Source organism: Sorex fumeus, unplaced genomic scaffold, assembly GCF_029834395.1.
Source record: "Sorex fumeus unplaced genomic scaffold, SorFum_2.1 ptg000054l, whole genome shotgun sequence".
In the NCBI taxonomy this organism is placed as follows: Eukaryota; Metazoa; Chordata; class Mammalia; order Eulipotyphla; family Soricidae; genus Sorex; species Sorex fumeus.
In genome coordinates, this window is record NW_026606111.1 from 48,368,338 (window position 1) to 48,390,612 (window position 22,275).

Consider the following 22,275-nt stretch of genomic DNA (forward strand, 5'->3'; position numbering starts at 1 on the left):
ATTACTATCATCAAGGCACTCTGGGAACTCTCCTTTCCGGCCCGCAGTTCTATGACTCCATGACATACAGAGGGCAAAAGGGCTCTGCCCCCCAAACTTACAGCAACTCATCGCGAGAAATGGTTATGGTTCTCAAGGGGGTCCAGCCCCCAAATAACCAACCACCAGCCTCCTCCTCTGGAATCCACTTCTCTCTGTCTGCTCAACCCATCACAGAATCCAGTTTTCAAGGTGAGTAAAACTAAGAGAAGGGAAACAAAATTCAAAAATTGGGGTCAAAATAGAGCAAAACTCTCCATAGACAGGTGGTATTTAAGTGAAATATACCGAGATTATATCATTCATACTCCTATTCCATGATATGAACGTCCTATTATTTTTTCGAGAAATCGAATACATTGAGACTAGACTACTTTACAATGCTAAGCTCTGTATGGAACATAGTGATTTAAAAATACCTATTTTTATTTTATTTTTTTTAAAAAAGCTTTAGTTTGGAGCAGGTTGAATCTGGGTCATAGCCTGTACCGCTCAGGGATTACTCCTGGGTCTGTGCTAGGGATCACTCCTGAAGGTGCTCAGGAGATCATACGTGATACTAAAGATCAAACTGAGGTCAGCTGTGCGCAGGGCCAGTGCCTTACCAAATGGACTATCCTTCTGTTCCAAGGCTCTTATTTTTAAGTGCAGTTTACACTGAAACTCTTTCAAATACAAATAGAAACACAAACAGCAGCACCACATGACAAACAGTAAGAACTGCAACATTTACCTCCACTTGTAGCACAGGGCCCTGTCCATTATCCTTAGAATAGCCAGTATCAATGCCTTGCCTATGGCTGGTAGGTGCACTGCTGTTGCACCACTACTTGTGTGGAGGGAATATCTCATTTCCCAGGGACTGATTTCTTCCTTGGTTCCTTTTTAGTGATGAATTACCTGGGGATGGAGACTTCCCTGCCATCGCAAGCTTCAGGTCCTACATTGGGTCTGACCCAAATTTCAGAAATGCCCCCATCATGCAGTAGCAGGATTCAAAGACATGAGAGGAATCCACCACCTGAGCTTCGGGAAGTTCCCATGATATCTGCAGCCCAAAGTAACCAGGCGCTGACCTCAACTCCAACTCAGGAACAAAAAGTTACGAATTTTGACCAGATGAAAACGGGGCTCTCAAAATCTCTGAAGACCTACCAGATCCCAGTCGACCTAGAACAATGCAAAGATCTGCAGGTAATGAACACCACTGACACCATCACTCTGAAGCAGGTGCATGAAAATTCAAGTGGCGCTAAGGGGACCTCCCATCCAACACGGAAGAACAAAAAGGAGGCTTCTGAACCTCTTGAGGGAGAACCCAAGGCCAAAATCCAGCCAAAAGTCCAAGAATGCTTGCTAGGGGGAGCGGGGATTGTTCGTAATGCTGCAGTCCGTGATAGGTGTCCTGTGACCACGGCCAAAACTAACAGCAAACCACAGAAAGCTGCATCCAGCAGGATCAGCAAGACAAAGAGCCATGGGCAGGAGAAGATAGAAAACACCCGAGTAAACTCTAAGAAAGCTAAGGAGTGTAAGCATCCAGGGAACAAGGTCAAGGCAGAAGAAAAGCCCACCATTGGCAAGATGAAACGCAAGAAAAGTCAACGTGAGCTTTGTCAAGAGGCCTTTAAAAAGCCCCGCAGCTGCCTAGGCATGCACATGCTGGAGTCTGTGCAAGTGTTTCATGCTCTGCGGAAGAAGAGTGATCCAAAACCTGGAATCTCTTCCTCCCAGGTCCTGGCTAGCTCCAAGAACCCCAAAGATGTCAAGCCATCCTCAGCTGTCAAGCCATGGCTAGGTGCTACCCGGGATGGAAAAGGCCTTGAGAAAACTCAGGTCAAAGCACAGAAACCAAGTAGCCCTGCTGAAAAACACTTATCTCCAACCGAGTCTGAGCTGCCACCTCCTGGGAAGGTCAAATTGGTACCTTTGCCGTTTCTGACCATGGAGAGGCCTCAAGCTCGACCTGTTCCTCGGAGACCACAGTCTGTGGCCTCACATCGTCCTGCTGCAACTCACCCTACCAAGCCCGGCTCTACCAATGCAGCTCAGCCAACTGCTGCCAATTCTTCCCGGCCAACCACTGCATTTTTGCCTGGTCCTGCCAAACCTGCTCAGTCCATTTCAACCAACCCATCTCGACCAGGTTTGCTGAACCCTACTAGCCGGCCCTTTCCTCAGGATGCAGCTTCTAAACCTGCTCCCTACAAGACAACAGCTAGCACTTCTCTCTGGAGGGAGGTTCCTCCTGTCTCTGTGAACAAGCGCCAGTCTCCACCCAAACGTCAGAGTCAGTTTCTCCTTCAAGACTTCCGTTTCCAACCGATTCCATGGAGAAAGCCCAATGTTCCCGAGCCAGTCGTGTCAAAGACCATCACCAAAGAGCAGAGACCAGAGCGTGAGGCTATGAAAAGGAAGGCTCAGCAGGAGCGTGAGAATGCTGCCAAACACACCTCTTTGGGGAAAGTGCAGTTCTTTATTGAGAGAGAAAAAGAGATGGACATCTCCCTCTCCTATGGCTACGTAATGTGAGTAGCTGGAATGGTAGGTTCCACTTGAGGTACCAGATGGTTGCCTTAGACAAACACAGAAATACCATACACAGTTGGTTTATTCTAATAAATTTTTAACAAATTGAAGAGATGCATCGGAGTTAATTGGTTGTTAATAAAAGTTCTGAAGTTTGAGATGCTGTCAAATGTGGTTGTTTTGGGGAGGGGCTGGGGGTTGAAGTATGGCATGGGAAAGAATGGGAAGTTATAGAAAGGACAAAGGGGGAATAGACAAGACTCTGAGAAAGAGAACCTTGGTCCAGGGTTCTAAAGCCCATCAGAGGAGAAATTGCATGGGCCTGATGAAGAGTGGGGTGGGGTCAGAGGAAGAGTATAGCTGACAGGGCATTTGCTCTGCAAGCAAGAAGGACCCAGTTCAATTCTTGCATTCCTTTAGGGTTCCCAGAGACCCACCAGATGTGAAACTTGAGCGCAGAGCCAGGAGTAAGACCAGAGCACAGTCAAGAATGCCCCATCCCTGGTGTCCTCCAAAAAAAAAAAATGAGAGAAATGACACGGTCTGGGGGTTTGGAATTAAAGAATAAATTTGGAATAGGCTAAAGAAGGCAAATGAGTCTAAGGTGACCAGAAGAAAAGTTAAATTTCTTTCATGGAGGCTGTGTCTATGCCTCATGGCCACCTTTGGAAAATAACCAAATTTGAGACACATCTCTAAAAGGTTTGGGTGGTCTATCCATAAATGATGGCTGGGGGATGCGACCACATAGACTGGGGAATGAACCTTCCAGAGGATTGGTCAGCGCCCTCAGAGACATTCAAGGATAACTCTTAACAGGGACCAAGCCAAGAGAACAGTTGCAGCATGAAGCCTGAAGATGAGCTCCTGGGAGATGCAGAGATAAGTCACCATGTCCTCGGGCCCTCTGTTCAGCACCCCTAGCTGCAACATTTTCCTTATTCCCAACAATATTCAGAGTCGCTATCACGGTGACCCTTTGCTAGCTAGTTTCAACAATGAGGTCCATTGCCTCTGTAAGTCTTTGGATTTGTAAACTCCCCACGGTGGTCAAGCCTGCTTTCAGGCAACGACATCTGGACATTTCTGTCGGGGGGAGCTCAAATTATATTACCTTGAGGGGCTGCTCTGTGGTCTTCCATGGTCCCGGGTGCCTGTAGCCTTCTCTAAACATCGCTGTTAACTGCAGCTCACCCAAGAACCAACGTTCTCAGTGTCGTTGGGGCTGCTGTTGCGGGACGTACCGGACTAAGACATGCGCACTAGGTCACCACTCCCAAAGCGGTCGGTACCGCTTGACCTTGAGCCTGGAAGGTGGTGGCGGAAAGAGATGGTCCTAAGAGAGTTAATGGGGTGATGGATGGATGGCAGGGAAACCGGGAAGGGTAGGGACCTGGACAGCTGGTGATCAGCATGGGAGAGTTGGTGGATGTTTTTTAATTACGTTAACATGTTTTTCGTAAATGATAAGCAAAACAAAAATACGAAAATAAGATAGGTTCCAAAGAACAGTTTACATATAAGACCGAGAGAGCTGAAAGGGCTGGCATTCCTTCTGGAGCTTTCAATCATACCATATACTAAAGATGGTATTTTCACATCTCTTAGCTGCGGAGAGGAATAGTGAGAAACAGAATGCCACCAGAAAAGCAAACTGGATGACCACGGTTCATAAAAGCCAGGTGGAAGGTGTTCACATGGATCCCAAGTGCAAGTGGGTTAACAGGAACATACATTTCACTAAGTCCGCTTGGTACCAGTAACTACTTTGGTGGAAATGGAGCAACACGGATGCAGTTTCTGACAGACCTGAGACTAAACTGCTAAGAAATTTTCCCAGGAAAGGGTAGTTGACTGGCTAGGAACAGAACAACTTGAAAAGTGTTTTGCTACCTTTCATGTATGGCTAGAGGAAAATGATCCCAGTCAACTCTCCAAACGAACAAGCTTCAACTCCCTTGAAGGAAAGTTGTATTCACTGAGGAAAAAATGCTGGGAGAACAGTCTGAAATGATGGGAAAAGAGACAATAAGTGCAAAAGGAAGGACTTGAAATTTGGCGAAAACAAAGCTTGAAACAACAAGATCTGGTGAGCACATGATTTACTGGGAATGGGTTCTGAGGAGGAAAAGAGCGGTATCAGGGATGTGAACAAGGAACATCCAAGTGAAGGAAGACTTTTAGCTAGCTGATTACCCCATGGGCAACATGGTTGCAAGACTACCAGAACTTCCCAAGGAATTGACTTTAAGTTTCTTTCTTTTATATGGTCACTTACAACCTGTATTCTTTGCCTTCTTCGACGACAACTTGGAGTGTTCGTTTCTTTCTCAATATTCTGTTCACTTGTGTAAGCATCTTTAACAACTGCTGGATAACACAAGTATTTGATCAGACTTATTTTGTACTATCATCTTTAGTTGAGATTACTGACAACTAGGTCTAAAGTGAAGTTTGTTTTGATTGGTAGAAGTAGAGTACCGAGGACTAGGGATGGAATTAGAGATTATAGGGTACCACATTCAGTTCCTAATAAAACAAGTCAAGGACAGTGTCCCTAATAGACTATTGAAAAAGACATCCATCTCTGTTTAACATGTAAATTCAGCATATTATATATTAAATTAAAAATGGATTAATATTCCTGTATTTGGTCTTTTAAAGACATTCAAGGTTGGTTCAGGAAACAAACACTGCCTATGAAATCATAACAACTTAATCATAAAAACCTGATTACTACTTCAGTTTCCATGAATGTCAGCGCTAAGAATGATTTCCGTTGATCTCCCTAGTGCATATGATAGGCATATGAATACATCCGTGTGAATAAATAATTGGTATCAAATTTCCAGTCTCACCATACATGGTTGTGGGTATTGTGAAATAGTTTTATATATTTTCGAAATTTTGCAATAAGATCTCTGGGTGTGAATCCTTGAATCATAAATACCTTTTCGTGTGCTCCAGCACCACCTCCTCCCACCTTAATTACTATATATATTACCTCCTAAGGAGTCATTTGCTTTGTTCACTTTGTTTTAGTCCTTCTCTCTCTCTCTCTTTTCAAATGTGAGTTATCTGTTTCAAATCAAGGTGCATGTATTTGTTATGGCAGTTTTAATCTTTATGAGTGATTTAAAATTTCTTCATTTATTTTTTAATTGAATCACCATGAGATGGGCCATTGCAAAGCTATTTTGTGCAATTTAATTTTTAATCCTTTCAGTGAAGCCAAGTAAAATCTCTTACACGTGAAATTCAGAATTTCCATATTTCATGTGAATCAAAACTGATTGTTTTTGTGTGTTTTTTTAATTTTTTTATTATTTTTTATTGATAGAAAAGGGATCACCTAATAATGGGTGTTGGGAGGATCCTCCCAGGATGGGAGATGCATGCTGAAAGTAGACTCTAGACCGAACATGATTGCCACTCAATGCCTCTTTTGGTATGTTTTTTAGATAATTCTTACCCTCCTCTGTTTGCTTAGGACCAGGAATTTGCCTCTCCCCTCCCTGTTCTTTCAGGAAGCCAGAGAGACATCTTCAGGCAGGAAGAGCATGAAACTTACATAGAAGTGGTACTGCATGGACAGTATCATGTTAAGCGAAATGAGTCAGAAAGAGAGGGACAGACAGAGCAAGATTGCATTCACCCGGAGAACATAAAATAACAAAATAGGAGACGAACTCCCAAGAGTGGCCGAGATTAGTGTCAGGAATTTTTCTTCATAGCTTGGAGACCAACCACACACGCTAGCAGAAAAGGCAGCTCAGATAGAGAATGGAGCACCAAATAAAGGGTGTTGGGAGGATCCTCCCAGGATGGGAGATGCATGCTGAAAGTAGACTCTAGACCGAACATGATTGCCACTCAATGCCTCTTTTGCAAACCACAACACCTAAAAGGAGACAGAGAACAAAGGGGAATGCCCTCCCACAGAGTCAGGGTGGGATGAGGGGATGGGGGGTGGGAGGCATACTGGGATCCCTGGTGGTGGGAAATGGGCACTGGTGGAGGGATGGGTATTTGATCATTGTATAAATGAAACCCACGCACAAAAATTCATATGTCTACAACCGTACCTCATGGTGTCTCACTAATAAAAATTTAAAAATTAAAAATAAAAAAATTGGAACATAAAGTAAAAATACAACAAGAGAAAGATCTCACAATAGCAAAGAGGGCTATAGTACTCAAAACGTTGAGAAACAGGCACATTGGCAAGTATTTTTAAATACGCATCCAGGAGAGAATATAGCATTGTTCGTGAACAAATCTACTCTATGGATTCATCTCATCCTTGAAATGGAAAAGGACAATGTGTTACAGTTTCCAATTTGCAAATAAGATCTATACCATCTACTTTTTGCTATGTTTCTATGCTTTACCGAGTATTATCCTGATTTTTAAATTTACTTTTAGGATTAAAATAGTATTTGCCTGCATCAAACTTTTTAAGTAAATGTTTTATTAGAAATGATTTTTAATGATTAAGAATGTTTTATTCACATGTCATTTTCTAAAAGAAACATATAGGCCAAAGAGCTAGTGCAGCATGAAGAGGGTGTTTACCTGGTATGCAGCTAACCTGAGTTCAATTCCCAGAACCCTGAGCTTGCTCGGGGTGATCTCTGGATACAGGGTCTGAAGTGAGCCTGGAGCACATCTGGGTGCACTCCCCTCCACACATACAAGGAAGAAAAGAAAAGAAAAACATATAACTGATTCTTGAGTAACATAGACGTTAAGGGTGCTAACTCCTCTATAACTTTTGAAAACCCCCAAATTTAATAGATAGTCTGCTCTTGACCAAGAAGTTGGTTTTCTAATAGTATTTAATTCCATTGTCTGCAATTAGTACTATGTGTGGCCTGACAATCTGTAAATTTTGATACATTTAAAAACTTTTATGGATTTTATAATAGACTTTATAATACATTTGTATTTTAAGGTAGTAAGTGATAATTTATATTTCTATTTGTGTGGGGTATTTGGGCCGTAGTATGTGGTGCTTGGGACTTCAGACTCTGTGCTCAAGGGTCATTCCTGGTGGTGCCAGCCATTAATTTGGGTTGACAGTGTGCATGGTAAGTGCTTGAACCCCTATACAAAGTCTGGGGTCCAACCAAATCAATTATCTGCATATACTTAATACATGCATGGCATACTTTTCCTTAGATTTTTTTATATTTCTAGGATATATTGATCATCTTTAATTATTTCACATCCCTACCAATGTCCAAAAATTTTCAAAATACAGTTATTGAAAAATATCATATAGAAGTCCAAATTTGTATTGTTCATGGGATAACTATATTACGAAGAAAGTAGAACCACAATAAACATGCAAGTAAAATGCAGGTACATTTCTTTGGAGTCTTTCAATTATGCATTTATATTAGTCTCTACACAAGTATGATTTTTAAATAGTCAATTTCAATTACTATCAAAAGTTTATTGAGACATTATGATTGTAATGTTTTACTGCTAAGATGACATTGATGTGAACATTTATATCTATTTGTCTTCTTTTCTAATTGTTTACATAAGATCAATTCTTCACAGCTAACTTACTTGTGACCGGATATGTAGCTCAGGACAAAAGAACTTGGCCTGCGTGTATGAAACTTTGATTTCTGTTCTTCGCACTATAGAAACAAAAGCAAAACCATTAACTGTGGTTGGAAATAGGCCTCGGTGGTAAAATATTTGCCTCACATTTCTGAGGTTCTGGGTTTGATCCCTGAATTTCCATCTACACACACAAAAGTTAACTTACAACAAAGTCTCACACTGGAGACCTAACTGGGCCCGCTCAAGAAAATCGATGAACAATGGGAGGAGAGTGACAGTGACACTGACTTAATGAACATTAAACTGCTTTAAGCTATATATTGCCTAACTATTAAAAGGATTTAATTCTCAATAAAATAGCTTGAAAAAGTCTTTTTTCTAGCACCTCTGCTAGGGAAAGATAGCACCTGTTTTTTCAATATTTGTAATTTGGGGGGACATTTTAATTTCTCATTTTAATTTGTGCTCTTTGTCTACTAGTGAGCTTGAAAATTGCTCTTGTATGGTACTACATGGAAAATATTATGCTATGGGAAATGAGTCAGAAAGAGAGGGACAGACATAGAAAGACCGCATGCATCTGGGTAACATAAAGTAACAAAACAAGAGACTAACACCCAAGAACAGCTGTGTTAAATACCAGGTTGTTCACTCCATGGCTTAGAGGCCAGCTGCACTGTCTAGGGGTAAAGGCAGCGCAGATAGAGAAGGGAGCACCCAATAAAGGGTGCTGGGAAGATCTGCCCAGGATGGGAGATGCCTGCTGAAAGTAGTCTATGGACCGAACAGGATTGCCACCCAATGTCTCTTCTGCAGAACACAGCACCCAAAAGGAGAGATAGAACAAAAGGGAGTGCCCTACCAAGAGGCAGGGTGGGATGGGGGATGGGGCTGGTGGTGGGATGGGCACTCCATCACTGTATAACTGAAACCCAAGCTCAACAACCTGTAAGTCTACAACTGTACCTCATGGTGTTTCACTACTCAAACAAAACAGAACAAAACAAAAATTAAAAAAAAATATTGCTCTTGTGTTTACTAGTCATTTACACTTCTTTCAATAGAGATTATGTGATCATGGTTTATGCTTATTTTTTCTATTCAAGTGTAATAGCTCAATACTGATTTATTTCACAGCACTAATTTTTTTAAAACCATTCATCCTTGGCCTATCATATTAATTGCCAGTATTTGTTGGTTTTGCTTGTTTTTTGATGACTTAATTTGGTTTTTGTCCTTTTCTTACAGATTGTAAAATTTTGAACACAAATGAGCATATGTTTTTCTTTATCTTCTACAGTTTTAAACTGAGAACAACTGTTTGTTTTGTACAAATAAGATACCTGTGCATTTACTATTTCTTCTCATTTTATTTACGTTTTAACACATCCTGATTCATCTACAACTTATCCTAGTCAGTGTTCTCATATTGAAAGAAACCACCAATTTTTTCAATCATAGCACTGTAGCACTGTCCTCCCGCGGTTCATTCATTTGCTCGAGCGGGAACCAGTAACATCTTACAACAAATTGTGAGACTTGTTGTCACTGGCTTTGGCCTATCGAACACGTCATGGGTATCTTGCCAGGCTCTTGCTATGTGGACGAGATACTCTGGGTAGCTTGCCGGGCAGAGGAATCGGAATCAGGCTTGGCCTCCTGCAAGGCAAATGCCCTACCCGCTGTGCTGTAAACGTTATCTAAAATATACTAGAAATACCAAATGTTGTTTCTTTAACAGTGCAATATAAAGGATTATTTCGTAATTTTCTTGATGTGTTAATGAAATAGCTAAGCTCTTGAGTATCATGGGAGTATTTTTCTAACACAAGAGTCTGACGAAGGTGAAACTGTTATAACCGTCTTGTAGGATTCCATCTCCCTAGCCTGCTTCATTCTACCCCGCTCTCTATCCAATCCGGTCTTCTTCTTGGGATTCTGACCTCCTGATTGGCTAGCCTCTACCTTTCAACTGCCTACTTTATGACATCATTCTCCCACCAAACCAACCACCAACTGGTAGAATCTTGGGGGTCCCATGTAGTTGCTTGTAAACAAATTTGAATCGTCATGGCAAGTGACGAGTGACCAATGACCAATCACCAGTGAGCAGTCCTCTCCACTGAACACTTGCGGTCTTAAGCCGCTTCAGTGTTCAGACGTACTCTCGTACCGTCTCCTCTTCTCGTCTACCTTTCATCGGTATTTCCTCTTCTCTGACCATGTCAGGTAAGGAATAATACTTTTCAAAGCTTTTCATTAGATTTATCATCCCTAAACTTAGCAGTCAAGGAAAAACAGCACGTAGTAATGAAAGAAAGTATTCAAGTCGAATTTGATAAGCCTCATTTTAGCTTGACTTTGACATTTGCTGTGTGATTTTAGACATTGGCTTACTTTCTCTCACATACAAAGTGTTTTTCCTCATTGATTACATTATACTTTAGACATACTTAGGAGCTCAAATACACACACCCACACATATAAATATATATGAGTGTTGATTCTCTGTGTTTCCTTTTTCCTTGTAATAGTGAATTTTACATGATATTCATTGAAAACAAGTAAATCAGAGACAGTATTTTTACAGAAACAGAAAATAGAGATGCTGCGGAAAACTGTTAATATATTCTAGCGTGTGTTCTCTCTAATGGTCTCTCCACTTGTATGTATAATTCAGTATTTTAAATATAGTGATATTACAAAGTAATAATCATTGATCTTTGAGATTTCTATTTAAACCAGGTAATAAAAAAATATGGGGCATGAGGAAGGTGTGCAGTGCTGAGCGGTAGGGAGGGCTTACCAAGCCCTCAAAGGTAAGAAAGTTTGGGATCACTTTCATCAAACATTGACCAATTGAAACCAAGACGATATGAGGGAGAAATAAATAGGAAAGAAAGAACGAACGAAAGAAAGAAAGATAGAAAGATAGAGAGAAGAAAGAAAGGAAGAAAGAATAGGGACATCGATCATCAAGGAAGGGGAAAACGTTTGGACAGAATGTTGAAGAGAACCAAAGGTTTAAAATCAAAAAAGAAAGAATATATATTAAATATGCTCAGCTAAATACACTGAGAGCAAGTCAAAGCAATTTACTTCAATAAATGCCAGGACTAGAAAGTATACTATGCCTTGAATAGGGTTCCAGTAGGAAAAGCAGTTTATCAGAAAGCCATCCTTGCTGGCTTTTTTCCTGATTATCTCTTAGAACACGGTACTTGGTTCTTAACAGTTTGGAGTATATGCACGCTTCAGAAATGATGCTTCCCATAAATAGCTAATAGTGCTTATCTAGGGCGGTGGAAGACACAGAATCTTCAATGTTTTTATTACGTTCTGGTTTTTAAGTACATGTACGGCACTGCCTGTTAAAATAAAATAAAATGGTATATTGTAACTTGAATCAGGAGATTTGATTCATTTGTGTGGTAAGTAGGTTCCAGGTTAAAGCTGCTTGTCATCTTTACAAATATTATTTCATGTGATTTTTTTTCTTCCTAACATGAGAGTATTTTGATAATAGTCAACTTCTGTTTTTAGATCCTAAGAGGAAATAGAAAAACCAAGTCTCACATGTCTAATTACACGTTTTTGTCATATTTGTGAATTATGAGTTTTCCTACATTAAAGATATTTTGTTGGATTTTGGTGCTCATTTATTAAACATTGAGAAGAACGTTTTCCTGGTTAATAAAGCTAATTCTAATCTAGGGGTTGAAAGTAAATTTGCAATATTTTGTGATCACTTTTTAAATGGTCTTTTCTGTTTCTTGTGTGATCAAGTGAAATCCTCTGCTATGTTTAACACGTGTTGTTTGCTGGTTAATATTCAAAGGTACTCATGAGAATAATTTTTTTTGTACTTTCGAAGTTTCTTTCTGTATTTTCCTCATTTAAAACATTTCTTGTCTATGAAATACAATCACGTTTATTCCTATTTTCTTTTTCTTATGTAATTACTGATAAATCCTTTCTCTTTAATGGACTGGTAAAGTGTGCACTCAAAAATCACCTTCTATTCCATTTTTTGGCTAGCAGTTTTTTTCTAAAATAGAATACTCTCTTCATATTACATATGTGGAACGATTTATTAATAACCTTATTGTACTGTTTTATTTGGTTTTATTTGGGACCACATCCACTGTTATTCAAGGCCTACTCTTGGATCTGCTCTCCATAACTTACTGTACTATGCTGCTTGCTAAAGAGCCCAGATTTCATTAATATATATATATACTTCATTTTCAGTTCTGCGATACATATTTTTCATGATGTTTTCTTTACCCTTCCTCCTATGTAAATCACATGAAATAGAAAAATTATATTCATGTATGCATTATTATTCTTAGAATTATTAGTAACTACATTGTAGATAAACAACTTAAGACACAGAGTTTCAATAAAGTTTTCCTTCCAAAAACATTTCTTGGGAAAGACTCAAGCAGTCATTTTTGAAGTGGATCAAAAATGAGGGTAACCTTCAATGCATCAACAAGATTAAGTCGTATGTGAACCGTAAGTAACAGGTACTCATCGCACAAGTCAAATGGAAACCTGATGATTACAATGGTAATAGTTGCAAAGACCACAAATGCCTATCTTAACGTAAGGTATCTTCCTTCCGGTTTCTGGCCTTGTATTGATCATGCAGGGTCCTGGCCAAAAGTCCACATGCTTTAGGTTGTGTAACCTGGAAATTCATAAGGGACAGAGAGAGACAGTACTGGAGGGGATAAGGCACTTGCCTTGTACACAGCCAATCCAGTTGAATCTCTGTCACGGCATACACTCTCGCAAATGTTCTAAGGGGTCACTCCAGAGTGCAGAGCCAAGAAGAACCCAAGATCACTGTCAGTTGTTGGTCCACACTCTACACCACCCCACGCCCCGCCCAATAAAAATTATTGGAATATAGGAAATCTCTTTGCCATCTCTGGGCCTCAGGTTTCTTCTTGTCCAGAGAATGTTTCCCATTCTCTTAGACTTCCTAGTTTGGAAGAGCTTCCATTCTAGGAAATAGCATAGGAGTCAATAGGAGAGCAAGCTAAGGAGAAACTATCTGTAAGCAAGAAATCCAGGTACAGACACGATCGCCTGGCTCTTCTACAGTTCTGTGTTTACTTTGAGAGCACGATACCAAATACACAAAGTGCCCAAAGGTTCCAGGCTTTGAATCACCCCAAGTGGTTGGAATTTTGGAAACTCAGTTGACTGTTGGTACTAGAAGCATCTCGAAGGCTTAAATTTTAAGTTCAGATTGTTCCTCTCAGCGTTGAAGGAGATTATTAGTCTCACAGATTTTTTTCATCACCCTCTTGTTCCTTACAGAAAATTTTCAAAATCCATCTGTATTGGGAACTGCACATACTCTGCAGCTTTCCCTTCCCGTGGTGAACAATGCAGCTTCCCGAACAGGAAGTGTCTGCAACTACTCCAGAGTATCTGCTCCAGCTGGTAGTTCTGCTTGGCTCCTGCCCTCAGCCTCTGGCACCTCTTTCCAACCCCTGATGGGTAGTGCCTATCTTTACCAACATTTCAGCACAGCAATGCTGTCTGGAGTGTTTCACCAGAGTCATATATCCACCTCAGCTGCTTCCTACCCGAGTGTTTTGGAATGGGATATTGCAGGAAGTGCTGAAGAGAAGTCTTCCATGGGAGACTTTTCTGTGACTGTCCTTGACCAAGACCCCGCTGTCTCTTCCATGTCTATGGCAGCTCGCTATGAGAAAATCCTAGATACCAACAACACGGTGTCTGTGTACCCATCACTTTCTGCCAGTCTTGTTGAGAGAACACCATCTCTGGTTCCACATCAGAGTCAAAGCCTGTCACTTCCCTACCAGGAAGGAAGCCAGGTGTATTACTATCATCAAGGCACTCTGGGAACTCTCCTTTCCGGCCCGCAGTTCTATGACTCCATGACATACAGAGGGCAAAAGGGCTCTGCCCCCCAAACTTACAGCAACTCATCGCGAGAAATGGTTATGGTTCTCAAGGGGGTCCAGCCCCCAAATAACCAACCACCAGCCTCCTCCTCTGGAATCCACTTCTCTCTGTCTGCTCAACCCATCACAGAATCCAGTTTTCAAGGTGAGTAAAACTAAGAGAAGGGAAACAAAATTCAAAAATTGGGGTCAAAATAGAGGAAAACTCTCCATAGACAGGTGGTATTTAAGTGAAATATACCGAGATTATATCATTCATACTCCTATTCCATGATATGAACGTCCTATTATTTTTTCGAGAAATCGAATACATTGAGACTAGACTACTTTACAATGCTAAGCTCTGTATGGAACATAGTGATTTAAAAATACCTATTTTTATTTTATTTTTTTTTAAAAAGCTTTAGTTTGGAGCAGGTTGAATCTGGGTCATAGCCTGTACCGCTCAGGGATTACTCCTGGGTCTGTGCTAGGGATCACTCCTGAAGGTGCTCAGGAGATCATACGTGATACTAAAGATCAAACTGAGGTCAGCTGTGCGCAGGGCCAGTGCCTTACCAAATGGACTATCCTTCTGTTCCAAGGCTCTTATTTTTAAGTGCAGTTTACACTGAAACTCTTTCAAATACAAATAGAACCACAAACAGCAGCACCACATGACAAACAGTAAGAACTGCAACATTTACCTCCACTTGTAGCACAGGGCCCTGTCCATTATCCTTAGAATAGCCAGTATCAATGCCTTGCCTATGGCTGGTAGGTGCACTGCTGTTGCACCACTACTTGTGTGGAGGGAATATCTCATTTCCCAGGGACTGATTTCTTCCTTGGTTCCTTTTTAGTGATGAATTACCTGGGGATGGAGACTTCCCTGCCATCGCAAGCTTCAGGTCCTACATTGGGTCTGACCCAAATTTCAGAAATGCCCCCATCATGCAGTAGCAGGATTCAAAGACATGAGAGGAATCCACCACCTGAGCTTCGGGAAGTTCCCATGATATCTGCAGCCCAAAGTAACCAGGCGCTGACCTCAACTCCAACTCAGGAACAAAAAGTTACGAATTTTGACCAGATGAAAACGGGGCTCTCAAAATCTCTGAAGACCTACCAGATCCCAGTCGACCTAGAACAATGCAAAGATCTGCAGGTAATGAACACCACTGACACCATCACTCTGAAGCAGGTGCATGAAAATTCAAGTGGCGCTAAGGGGACCTCCCATCCAACACGGAAGAACAAAAAGGAGGCTTCTGAACCTCTTGAGGGAGAACCCAAGGCCAAAATCCAGCCAAAAGTCCAAGAATGCTTGCTAGGGGGAGCGGGGATTGTTCGTAATGCTGCAGTCCGTGATAGGTGTCCTGTGACCACGGCCAAAACTAACAGCAAACCACAGAAAGCTGCATCCAGCAGGATCAGCAAGACAAAGAGCCATGGGCAGGAGAAGATAGAAAACACCCGAGTAAACTCTAAGAAAGCTAAGGAGTGTAAGCATCCAGGGAACAAGGTCAAGGCAGAAGAAAAGCCCACCATTGGCAAGATGAAACGCAAGAAAAGTCAACGTGAGCTTTGTCAAGAGGCCTTTAAAAAGCCCCGCAGCTGCCTAGGCATGCACATGCTGGAGTCTGTGCAAGTGTTTCATGCTCTGCGGAAGAAGAGTGATCCAAAACCTGGAATCTCTTCCTCCCAGGTCCTGGCTAGCTCCAAGAACCCCAAAGATGTCAAGCCATCCTCAGCTGTCAAGCCATGGCTAGGTGCTACCCGGGATGGAAAAGGCCTTGAGAAAACTCAGGTCAAAGCACAGAAACCAAGTAGCCCTGCTGAAAAACACTTATCTCCAACCGAGTCTGAGCTGCCACCTCCTGGGAAGGTCAAATTGGTACCTTTGCCGTTTCTGACCATGGAGAGGCCTCAAGCTCGACCTGTTCCTCGGAGACCACAGTCTGTGGCCTCACATCGTCCTGCTGCAACTCACCCTGCCAAGCCCGGCTCTACCAATGCAGCTCAGCCAACTGCTGCCAATTCTTCCCGGCCAACCACTGCATTTTTGCCTGGTCCTGCCAAACCTGCTCAGTCCATTTCAACCAACCCATCTCGACCAGGTTTGCTGAACCCTACTAGCCGGCCCTTTCCTCAGGATGCAGCTTCTAAACCTGCTCCCTACAAGACAACAGCTAGCACTTCTCTCTGGAGGGAGGTTCCTCCTGTCTCTTTGAACAAGCGCCAGTCTCCACCCAAACGTCAGAGTCAGTTTCTCCTTCAAGACTTCCGTTTCCAACCGATTCCATGGAGAAAGCCCAATGTTCCCGAGCCAGTCGTGTCAAAGACCATCACCAAAGAGCAGAGACCAGAGCGTGAGGCTATGAAAAGGAAGGCTCAGCAGGAGCGTGAGAATGCTGCCAAACACACCTCTTTGGGGAAAGTGCAGTTCTTTATTGAGAGAGAAAAAGAGATGGACATCTCCCTCTCCTATGGCTACGTAATGTGAGTAGCTGGAATGGTAGGTTCCACTTGAGGTACCAGATGGTTGCCTTAGACAAACACAGAAATACCATACACAGTTGGTTTATTCTAATAAATTTTTAACAAATTGAAGAGATGCATCGGAGTTAATTGGTTGTTAATAAAAGTTCTGAAGTTTGAGATGCTGTCAAATGTGGTTGTTTTGGGGAGGGGCTGGGGGTTGAAGTATGGCATGGGAAAGAATGGGAAGTTATAGAAAGGACAAAGGGGGAATAGACAAGACTCTGAGAAAGAGAACCTTGGTCCAGGGTTCTAAAGCCCATCAGAGGAGAAATTGCATGGGCCTGATGAAGAGTGGGGTGGGGTCAGAGGAAGAGTATAGCTGACAGGGCATTTGCTCTGCAAGCAAGAAGGACCCAGTTCAATTCTTGCATTCCTTTAGGGTTCCCAGAGACCCACCAGATGTGAAACTTGAGCGCAGAGCCAGGAGTAAGACCAGAGCACAGTCAAGAATGCCCCATCCCTGGTGTCCTCCAAAAAAAAAAAATGAGAGAAATGACACGGTCTGGGGGTTTGGAATTAAAGAATAAATTTGGAATAGGCTAAAGAAGGCAAATGAGTCTAAGGTGACCAGAAGAAAAGTTAAATTTCTTTCATGGAGGCTGTGTCTATGCCTCATGGCCACCTTTGGAAAATAACCAAATTTGAGACACATCTCTAAAAGGTTTGGGTGGTCTATCCATAAATGATGGCTGGGGGATGCGACCACATAGACTGGGGAATGAACCTTCCAGAGGATTGGTCAGCGCCCTCAGAGACATTCAAGGATGACTCTTAACAGGGACCAAGCCAAGAGAACAGTTGCAGCATGAAGCCTGAAGATGAGCTCCTGGGAGATGCAGAGATAAGTCACCATGTCCTCGGGCCCTCTGTTCAGCACCCCTAGCTGCAACATTTTCCTTATTCCCAACAATATTCAGAGTCGCTATCACGGTGACCCTTTGCTAGCTAGTTTCAACAATGAGGTCCATTGCCTCTGTAAGTCTTTGGATTTGTAAACTCCCCACGGTGGTCAAGCCTGCTTTCAGGCAACGACATCTGGACATTTCTGTCGGGGGGAGCTCAAATTATATTACCTTGAGGGGCTGCTCTGTGGTCTTCCATGGTCCCGGGTGCCTGTAGCCTTCTCTAAACATCGCTGTTAACTGCAGCTCACCCAAGAACCAACGTTCTCAGTGTCGTTGGGGCTGCTGTTGCGGGACGTACCGGACTAAGACATGCGCACTAGGTCACCACTCCCAAAGCGGTCGGTACCGCTTGACCTTGAGCCTGGAAGGTGGTGGCGGAAAGAGATGGTCCTAAGAGAGTTAATGGGGTTATGGATGGATGGCAGGGAAACCGGGAAGGGTAGGGACCTGGACAGCTGGTGATCAGCATGGGAGAGTTGGTGGATGTTTTTTAATTACGTTAACATGTTTTTCGTAAATGATAAGCAAAACAAAAATACGAAAATAAGATAGGTTCCAAAGAACAGTTTACATATAAGACCGAGAGAGCTGAAAGGGCTGGCATTCCTTCTGGAGCTTTCAATCATACCATATACTAAAGATGGTATTTTCACATCTCTTAGCTGCGGAGAGGAATAGTGAGAAACAGAATGCCACCAGAAAAGCAAACTGGATGACCACGGTTCATAAAAGCCAGGTGGAAGGTGTTCACATGGATCCCAAGTGCAAGTGGGTTAACAGGAACATACATTTCACTAAGTCCGCTTGGTACCAGTAACTACTTTGGTGGAAATGGAGCAACACGGATGCAGTTTCTGACAGACCTGAGACTAAACTGCTAAGAAATTTTCCCAGGAAAGGGTAGTTGACTGGCTAGGAACAGAACAACTTGAAAAGTGTTTTGCTACCTTTCATGTATGGCTAGAGGAAAATGATCCCAGTCAACTCTCCAAACGAACAAGCTTCAACTCCCTTGAAGGAAAGTTGTATTCACTGAGGAAAAAATGCTGGGAGAACAGTCTGAAATGATGGGAAAAGAGACAATAAGTGCAAAAGGAAGGACTTGAAATTTGGCGAAAACAAAGCTTGAAACAACAAGATCTGGTGAGCACATGATTTACTGGGAATGGGTTCTGAGGAGGAAAAGAGCGGTATCAGGGATGTGAACAAGGAACATCCAAGTGAAGGAAGACTTTTAGCTAGCTGATTACCCCATGGGCAACATGGTTGCAAGACTACCAGAACTTCCCAAGGAATTGACTTTAAGTTTCTTTCTTTTATATGGTCACTTACAACCTGTATTCTTTGCCTTCTTCGACGACAACTTGGAGTGTTCGTTTCTTTCTCAATGTTCTGTTCACTTGTGTAAGCATCTTTAACAACTGCTGGATAACACAAGTATTTGATCAGACTTATTTTGTACTATCATCTTTAGTTGAGATTACTGACAACTAGGTCTAAAGTGAAGTTTGTTTTGATTGGTAGAAGTAGAGTACCGAGGACTAGGGATGGAATTAGAGATTATAGGGTACCACATTCAGTTCCTAATAAAACAAGTCAAGGACAGTGTCCCTAATAGACTATTGAAAAAGACATCCATCTCTGTTTAACATGTAAATTCAGCATATTATATATTAAATTAAAAATGGATTAATATTCCTGTATTTGGTCTTTTAAAGACATTCAAGGTTGGTTCAGGAAACAAACACTGCCTATGAAATCATAACAACTTAATCATAAAAACCTGATTACTACTTCAGTTTCCATGAATGTCAGCGCTAAGAATGATTTCCCTTGATCTCCCTAGTGCATATGATAGGCATATGAATACATCCGTGTGAATAAATAATTGGTATCAAATTTCGAGTCTCACCATACATGGTTGTGGGTATTGTGAAATAGTTTTATATATTTTCGAAATTTTGCAATAAGATCTCTGGGTGTGAATCCTTGAATCATAAATACCTTTTCGTGTGCTCCAGCACCACCTCCTCCCACCTTAATTACTATATATATGACCTCCTAAGGAGTCATTTGCTTTGTTCACTTTGTTTTAGTCCTTCTCTCTCTCTCTCTTTTCAAATGTGAGTTATCTGTTTCAAATCAAGGTGCATGTATTTGTTATGGCAGTTTTAATCTTTATGAGTGATTTAAAATTTCTTCATTTATTTTTTAATTGAATCACCATGAGATGGGCCATTGCAAAGCTATTTTGTGCAATTTAATTTTTAATCCTTTCAGTGAAGCCAAGTAAAATCTCTTACACGTGAAATTCAGAATTTCCATATTTCATGTGAATCAAAACTGATTGTTTTTGTGTGTTTTTTTAATTTTTTTATTATTTTTTATTGATAGAAAAGGGATCACCTAATAATGGGTGTTGGGAGGATCCTCCCAGGATGGGAGATGCATGCTGAAAGTAGACTCTAGACCGAACATGATTGCCACTCAATGCCTCTTTTGGTATGTTTTTTAGATAATTCTTACCCTCCTCTGTTTGCTTAGGACCAGGAATTTGCCTCTCCCCTCCCTGTTCTTTCAGGAAGCCAGAGAGACATCTTCAGGCAGGAAGAGCATGAAACTTACATAGAAGTGGTACTGCATGGACAGTATCATGTTAAGCGAAATGAGTCAGAAAGAGAGGGACAGACAGAGCAAGATTGCATTCACCCGGAGAACATAAAATAACAAAATAGGAGACGAACTCCCAAGAGTGGCCGAGATTAGTGTCAGGAATTTTTCTTCATAGCTTGGAGACCAACCACACACGCTAGCAGAAAAGGCAGCTCAGATAGAGAATGGAGCACCAAATAAAGGGTGTTGGGAGGATCCTCCCAGGATGGGAGATGCATGCTGAAAGTAGACTCTAGACCGAACATGATTGCCCCTCAATGCCTCTTTTGCAAACCACAACACCTAAAAGGAGACAGAGAACAAAGGGGAATGCCCTCCCACAGAGTCAGGGTGGGATGAGGGGATGGGGGGTGGGAGGCATACTGGGATCCCTGGTGGTGGGAAATGGGCACTGGTGGAGGGATGGGTATTTGATCATTGTATAAATGAAACCCACGCACAAAAATTCATATGTCTACAACCGTACCTCATGGTGTCTCACTAATAAAAATTTAAAAATTAAAAATAAAAAAATTGGAACATAAAGTAAAAATACAACAAGAGAAAGATCTCACAATAGCAAAGAGGGCTATAGTACTCAAAACGTTGAGAAACAGGCACATTGGCAAGTATTTTTAAATACGCATCCAGGAGAGAATATAGCATTGTTCGTGAACAAATCTACTCTATGGATTCATCTCATCCTTGAAATGGAAAAGGACAATGTGTTACAGTTTCCAATTTGCAAATAAGATCTATACCATCTACTTTTTGCTATGTTTCTATGCTTTACCGAGTATTATCCTGATTTTTAAATTTACTTTTAGGATTAAAATAGTATTTGCCTGCATCAAACTTTTTAAGTAAATGTTTTATTAGAAATGATTTTTAATGATTAAGAATGTTTTATTCACATGTCATTTTCTAAAAGAAACATATAGGCCAAAGAGCTAGTGCAGCATGAAGAGGGTGTTTACCTGGTATGCAGCTAACCTGAGTTCAATTCCCAGAACCCTGAGCTTGCTCGGGGTGATCTCTGGATACAGGGTCTGAAGTGAGCCTGGAGCACATCTGGGTGCACTCCCCTCCACACATACAAGGAAGAAAAGAAAAGAAAAACATATAACTGATTCTTGAGTAACATAGACGTTAAGGGTGCTAACTCCTCTATAACTTTTGAAAACCCCCAAATTTAATAGATAGTCTGCTCTTGACCAAGAAGTTGGTTTTCTAATAGTATTTAATTCCATTGTCTGCAATTAGTACTATGTGTGGCCTGACAATCTGTAAATTTTGATACATTTAAAAACTTTTATGGATTTTATAATAGACTTTATAATACATTTGTATTTTAAGGTAGTAAGTGATAATTTATATTTCTATTTGTGTGGGGTATTTGGGCCGTAGTATGTGGTGCTTGGGACTTCAGACTCTGTGCTCAAGGGTCATTCCTGGTGGTGCCAGCCATTAATTTGGGTTGACAGTGTGCATGGTAAGTGCTTGAACCCCTATACAAAGTCTGGGGTCCAACCAAATCAATTATCTGCATATACTTTATACATGCATGGCATACTTTTCCTTAGATTTTTTTATATTTCTAGGATATATTGATCATCTTTAATTATTTCACATCCCTACCAATGTCCAAAAATTTTCAAAATACAGTTATTGAAAAATATCATATAGAAGTCCAAATTTGTATTGTTCATGGGATAACTATATTACGAAGAAAGTAGAACCACAATAAACATGCAAGTAAAATGCAGGTACATTTCTTTGGAGTCTTTCAATTATGCATTTATATTAGTCTCTACACAAGTATGATTTTTAAATAGTCAATTTCAATTACTATCAAAAGTTTATTGAGACATTATGATTGTAATGTTTTACTGCTAAGATGACATTGATGTGAACATTTATATCTATTTGTCTTCTTTTCTAATTGTTTACATAAGATCAATTCTTCACAGCTAACTTACTTGTGACCGGATATGTAGCTCAGGACAAAAGAACTTGGCCTGCGTGTATGAAACTTTGATTTCTGTTCTTCGCACTATAGAAACAAAAGCAAAACCATTAACTGTGGTTGGAAATAGGCCTCG